Raw genomic sequence first — 6,885 nt, forward strand, 5'->3', positions numbered from 1 at the left:
GCCGGTACCGCCAGCACCGTTGCCACCGGTACTGCCAGCATCACCATCGTAACTCCTGGTACCACTGGTACCACCACCACCGTCATCATCATCATCCGCACCATCATAACCACCACTATCATCCCCATCATCCGCACCATCATCACCACAGCCACCGCCCCGCCGTCCCCACCGGCGGGACCCCCGGCCGCCACTCCCCGCGCACCTCTGCCGCTGCCGCCCGGGCCGCGCTGCTCAGCTGGCGCCGGCGCCAAGTCGCTATATAGCGCGGCCCGGGCCCGCGCTGCGCATGTGCGAGGGCGGCAGACAGCCCGCCCGCCGCCCGCCCGCCCGCCGCCAGCGCCCCGCTCGCCCCGGCGCCGCCCCTTGGCCGCGGGGCCGCCCCGGGGCCAGCGGCTCCTTCATCCTCCGCCGCTGCTGAGACACTCCTGCGTCCCGCCCGCGCCGGCTTCCTTGGCGGAGGCGTCCCAGGAGGAGAGCTGCCGCCGCCCCGCAGGCAGAGCCACCCGCTGCCCCGTCCGCTCTCGCTCTCGCCCCGACGCCGCTGACGGGGCATCGCCGGCACCGTCATCCGGATCCGCTGCACCCAGCGCCGGGCCCGCGCCCCGCCGGGCGGCTCCGCCGGCGGTCACACGCGCCGCGCGCCCGGCAGAGCGCAGCCCGCCCGCCCCGGGGCGGGGCCGCCGCCCGCCCTGGCCAATGGCAGCGCGCGGCTCCGCGGCAACGTGCAGCGGGCGGCGGAATGTAAACACGGCCCCGCCGCGCGCGCCCTGCAGCGCCCCGCCCCGCGCGGCCGGCACCGCCCCGCCCCGCTCCCGCCGCGGCCTGAGCGCGGGGCGGCTCCTCCCGCCCGCCTGAGGGCACCTGCCCGCCCGCCGCTCCTGCCAGCGGGGACGCGTCCCCCGGCACCCCGTGCGGCTGCGGAGCGGCCCGCTGCCCGCCAGCGGCACCACTCGGGAGTGTGAGCCCGCGGCCCCCCTGCGACACCCCGTTTCTCCCTGTGCCACCAGCCTCCTGACCCACCGACACCCCGCTGCTGTGGGACCCTGTCACGGGTGGGGGTGCCAGCCCGCTGCCCGTCACCCCTCTCACCACACAGGGATGGTCCTCACGCAGCTGTGCCCCACAAAGCCACCCGGCTCTGCTGCGGGGGGCCTGGGCCTTCACATCTGAAACCTTCCTCGAGGTCCCTTCTCTCTCCCTCCGTTTCTGCAGCATGTTTAACTGCACAGAAATTCACCTCAGCAGGGAACGGGCCTCCTCCAAGCGCAGCCTCCGTGGTGTCCTGTGGACAGCCCTGTCCCATGCCCGGCAGCTTCCCGCACCTGCCAGCCGGGCCCACCGCTGCCCCTCGGGGTCTCCCCCGCGTCCCAGGCCAGCAGTGCCCGCTGCAGGAGCACCCACCCTGCCACCCCTGCTCCATCAGCAGACGGAAGCTCACCCGCAGTGCCAGGCACACCCGCCAGTCGCTGGTGACATCGCTCAAGGGTTGCATGGAGCTTTCTTCATATCCTAAAAAAAAAAAAGTCCACACTGCCCCAAAAGCAACCAAACCCTGCACTAACATGTACTTAGCAATGCTCTGAGCACACCGTTCTCTATAAAACCCCCGTGGCAGGGGATGTGCATGAAGGCAGGCCCTCACCTCAACGCAGGGCACCTGCAGCCATTTTACTGATGAAAAACAACCCGTATGATCCCTCTCCTCTCCTACAGCACAGAGCACACGTGTTGCAAAACAGTGTGTAAAAGAAGCTGCAGCTGCCTTCAAGTAAATCCACCACTTCATCATTTTTTTCACTTCTGCTTTTTCTTTTCCCAAGTGTAACACTATTAAAGAGTAAACATTGGTTTTGCCTCCAAATACATATTAGCACAATCAAGCACAATAACCAGGTTTTGGTGCTTACCTTCTTATAGTTTTGCCCTTTTAAAGGGCAAGAGAAAGAAGGCAGCACAGCCCACCAAAGGCAGAGATGTTACAGTGGGGTCACTAATAGCAGTTTAACAGGTAAGTTTTGGGCAGCGAGTGCTGGTGCTTACAGCTCCTGATGGAGTGGGGGCAACAATTCCTGCAAACTTCAAGCAAAGCAGCATGCAGGCAGCTGCACAAGATGGATGTTGCAGCCACCCGGCATTCTCAGCTCTGCAAAATGCCTATTTCAGTCCTTATAATGAAGAAAACCTGCTCGTTGTGGCTCAAAAAGAGACATTAAAAAAGCCCATTCAAACCACTGTCACCTATTCAAGCCCATTAGCACTTAGAAACAATCTTTGTCAGCTGCCTATATTGCACCAGCTCGTTTCAGGAAATCTAGCTCATGTCATAGTTCAGGTTGCCTAAAGGAGATGTAGCCTTCAGCAGGTAGCTCTGCTATTTCATCTCCACGGAAGTCCACCAGCAAGAGACTTCCTGCTTTCACCCACTCCACAGACTACAAAGAGAAGGTGGTCTGAATCTGGGCAAACCTGACCCAACTTTAACCTCAGGCCTTTAACAGACTTGCTGAAGATGAAACCCTACTATGGGCAACTTGTTAAAAAGAAGTGAAACTTCACAAAGGGGCAAGCAGGACAGGAGAGACAAAGTATCTTTTTCCCTAAAAAACCTCCAGCCTTCACAGACTTCATATTAGGGCTTGCTCAGGAACAAATTTCATGGCACACCGTGCAAGGAGAACACTGCAAAGTGAATAGTAGCTGAAAATCGAATGGACCAGGTCTGCCACAACTAGGTCTCAGCACAAAGACTGTGACAACCCCACTTCTCACTTTTCCACACCTTTTGATGTGACCTGCTGCACGTCATGTGCCATCATATTTGTGGTTTTGCCTCAGTAAGGGAAAACGCATCAGGTCCTGTAAGCATTCTGTACCCTGCTAGCAACTTCTCCCATAAATTTTCAGCAGTATAGAAGAAAAAAAATTAAAAATCAGAGGTTAGTGCATAATAAAAGCCTGCTGCAGACAATGAAATTATCATTTTAATGCAAGCTAACACACTGACCTTTTGATGTGGCAATAAAACTAAAGTGACTTGGTCCACACTGGGACATTTCCAGGTGAGTTAACACACAGTACATCCTCTTTCCTTATGTGGATGCCTCCTTAGGGGGGATGAGTGTAAAAGAGAAAATACTTTTAAGTTTCTTGAATTACACTACAACTGTTAAGCAGCATTTGTGCTAGGATCTGCTAAGTCCTTTTAGATTAGTCTAGTGGGTTCCTTTTTTTTCTTTTCTAGTTACCACTTCCAAATATGCTCCAGAGAATGTGTGAAGCCCATTGGAAAGGCAGGAATTACAGTGCCTTCCTTACAAGTTTAAACAGCTGAGGTTGTTTTCTTGGTTAACCTTTTGTGGATCTCTTAAGGGGCCCAGGGTCTAGTGGGGATCTATAAAGTACAGATTGAAAGCCATGAGGATGAATCCATTTAGTGAGTATGCTTAATGTTTCTCCCAAAGCTTCTGAATCCACCTGGTTGTTCTCAAGGATAGGAGCAGAATTTCATTATAAATATTTGCACACAGGTCCACTGTGATCCAGGCACAAAACAACACAGATTATCATCCTCTGTATTTATACCTTGTTGCAGTAAATATTTTACTGTGGTCATTTGCTTGTCCTGCTAGGCTTTGTCCTTCAAGTCACAGCCACGTTGTCAAAGCTGTTCTATAACTTAGTTAAGGAAAAGGTGTGGATGAACTTCATTGTTTTTAAGGGGAGTTTTAAACTTATCTAATGCAGAATGGCTCCAGCTACAGAGCCTAAGCAAAGCACCGTTAAAGCTTTACAACCCTCCTGAAGAAGAATCCTAGTAGGAAGTTGCACCCTTCCCAAACTGTAAAGTTTGCTGGGCTCTGGGCTTTCCCTCCCAAGCATGCAAGGTGAGGAGTGTGTGCTGCTGATGCTTCAGCTTCCAAGCACCATAGCAAATACTTTTTCAGCACTTGCAGACTAAGAGCAATGACTCTCCATAGCTCCAATCTTGGCTATGTTTAGGACACACCATGGACCCACCGTACCTCATCCTAAACTGCCCAGCACTAGCAGATATTTGGTAAAGGTATATCTTCTAATGCAGCTGTTCAGTGATTTGTCAAGAGCCACAAAAGACAAATTCCTTTATCTCCTCCCCATTTAATACATCTCCCATCCCTCAGTCTCACACCACAGACAGAAGAGCTAGAGCTGAAATTCAGTGCTGGGAGTAGACAAGGGGAGATCTCTGCCCATGTCAGCCCCTCCTTTCTTAATTGTGATCTAATTTTCTTTATTCACCTTGCAAAACTGACAGCTGTTGCCCATTACACACATGCCCCAAAAGCCTGAGGGCTTCTTCTTTCCCACCTCTTTCTGCCTCTACTAGTTCTCTGCAGAGCTCCTTTTAGTGCTCAGGCTGATTTGGGGGCACAATTGTATTTCTTATTATAATGTCTGACTAGGTCATCTTGCTTGGACACAACAATGTAAAGGCTGCACTTCAGGAGAAAGTATAGACTTACGGCACAGCCCACACCTGCAAGTTGAGATCTGAGGTCTGCTCCTGGCCACTAGCCTAGTTTTGTTGCTCTTATCTGGGTTCTCTCTTTTGGCTACTATTATTTTTCCTTAGCTTGCCCATTAAATTGCAATATAGTTATCCACTTAATTAAGATATTTGAATGCTCAACTGTCAACCTGCCCAGAAAACTTGGGAACACCCAAGGGACTTTAACTTCTGAAGTATTAGTTATACAGCACTACCTTCAGGACAGTATTTTCATGAAGAAAAAGGCTGGCTGAGAAACAAAACTTTATACACATCCTGTTAAGTCTCAGTTCACTCCCATTTATTCTAAGACTGATGTGTCGTGACCACAGCATGGGAACAGCAGTGTCACAGCAGCACCAGTCTGTTCTTTTGATTAGTCATTTCTATGCGTGCTAAAAAGCCTGAACCCTACTTGCAAGCATCACTGAATAATGGAGGTGGCAGCATTTTGTGGTTATAAACATGCACCAAAAGAAGCTAATGAGACAAAGAAAGTAGATACTGAACATCTCAATGAGGAAACAGAGTGATTCTTCCATCAGTGTTGTTTCAGAGAGTAGTAATTTGTATGCTAGCCTCATCAGAGGTGTACAAGGATTTATACAAACAGGAAAACTAGAATGCAGAGTGTAAACTTATGTCAATATGCGTATATTGATATGACCCTTTATATCAAGGTTTTTGTTTTGGCACGGAGGTTTTTTTAAAAAAAGTGCTAGTTCACAGTGTTTTGGAAAGTGCCCAACCTAAATTCAAAAAGCTGCATTAAGTACAAAATAAGCGCCCCCAAGAGGAATACTCTCAGTATAGCTACATTAGACTAGCTGTATGGACATGATTATACAAGCATAGTTGGTCAAACTTTCTCCTGCAGAACACTGTACAGCTTTTAGCATAGACCCTGTTTTGATAAACGTATGGGTCACAAAATCTACATTTGAAAAGATAGAGGCTTTGTTGCACAAATTTCATTTCATCACTGTCAGATAAACAGATCGTTTTGTCATCCAGTTTGTTCAAAGGGTGAGAATCAAGTCAAGGACTACTTGCAACAACTCAACCCATACAAGTCCATAGGGCCCAGAAGCTTGCATCCAGTGTGCCGAGAGAGCTAGCTGATAACCTTGCAAGGCCACTCTCCACGATCTTTCAAAAGCCACAGAGATCAAGGATCCCTGATGACCAGAGGAGAGGAAAAAAAAAAAAAGTATATATCTATTCACACACATTTTCAGCAAAAGCTAGAAAAACACAACCCATATAAGACCAGTGAGCCTATTACTTACATTTAAATGGAATTTCTCATATTTCAGCTTGCACCCATTGCCTTTTGTCCTTTCACTGGGCATCACTAGAGAAGAGTCTGGTTCTATCTTCTTTACTGCCTCATAAGGTGTTTATATACCCTGACAAGATCCCCCCTTTTCTTCTCCAGCTTAAACAATCCCAGCTCTCAGCCTCTCCCCATTATTTCAGTCTTCAACTCTATTATCATCTCCATGGCCTCTTGCTGGGTACACTCCAGTATGTCCATGTGTCTCTTATCCTGGGAAGATCAGCACTGGACACACTCAGCAGCACTGAGGGGAAGTATCACCTTCCTCCACCTCCTAGCAACACTCTACCTGATGCAGCCCAGGAAGCTTTTAGTTTTTGAGGCCACAAGGATACACTGCTGGCTCATGATTGGCTTTGTATCCAGCAGGACCCCCAGGGCCTTTTCTGACTAGGTGCTTTCCAGCCAGTTGGCCTCCAGCCTGTACTAGTGCCTGGGGTTATTTTTCCCCCAGGTACAAGACTCCAGATTTCCCCTTGTCGAATTCATGAGGTTCCTGTCAGCCCATTTCTCCAGTCTGTTGAAGTCCTTCTGGATGGCAGCCCAGCCCCCTGGAGTATAAACAACTCCTGTCTTCTGCAAGCTTGCTGATTGTGCCCTCTGGCCCATGACAAGTCATTAATCACAGAATCACAGAATGTTAGGGATTGGAAGGGACCTCAAAAGATCATCTAGTCCAATCCCCCTGCCGGAGCAGGAACACCCAGGTGAGGTTACACAGGAGGCGTCCAGGCAGGTTTTGAATATCTCCAGAGAAGACGACTCCACAACCTCCCTGGGCAGCCTGTTCCAGTGCTCTGTCACCCTCACTGAGAAGAAGTTTCTTCTCAAATTTAAGTGGAACCTCTTGTGTTCCAGCTTGAACCCATTACCCCTTGTCTTACTGTTGGTTGTCACTGAGAAGAGCCTGGCTCCATCCTCATGACACCCACCCTTTATATATTTATAAACATTACTGAGGTCACCCCTCAGTCTCCTCTTCTCCAAGCTAAAGAGACCCAGCTTCCTCAGCCTT

This window comes from Caloenas nicobarica, chromosome 2, assembly GCF_036013445.1.
Source record: "Caloenas nicobarica isolate bCalNic1 chromosome 2, bCalNic1.hap1, whole genome shotgun sequence".
Taxonomy (NCBI): domain Eukaryota; kingdom Metazoa; phylum Chordata; class Aves; order Columbiformes; family Columbidae; genus Caloenas; species Caloenas nicobarica.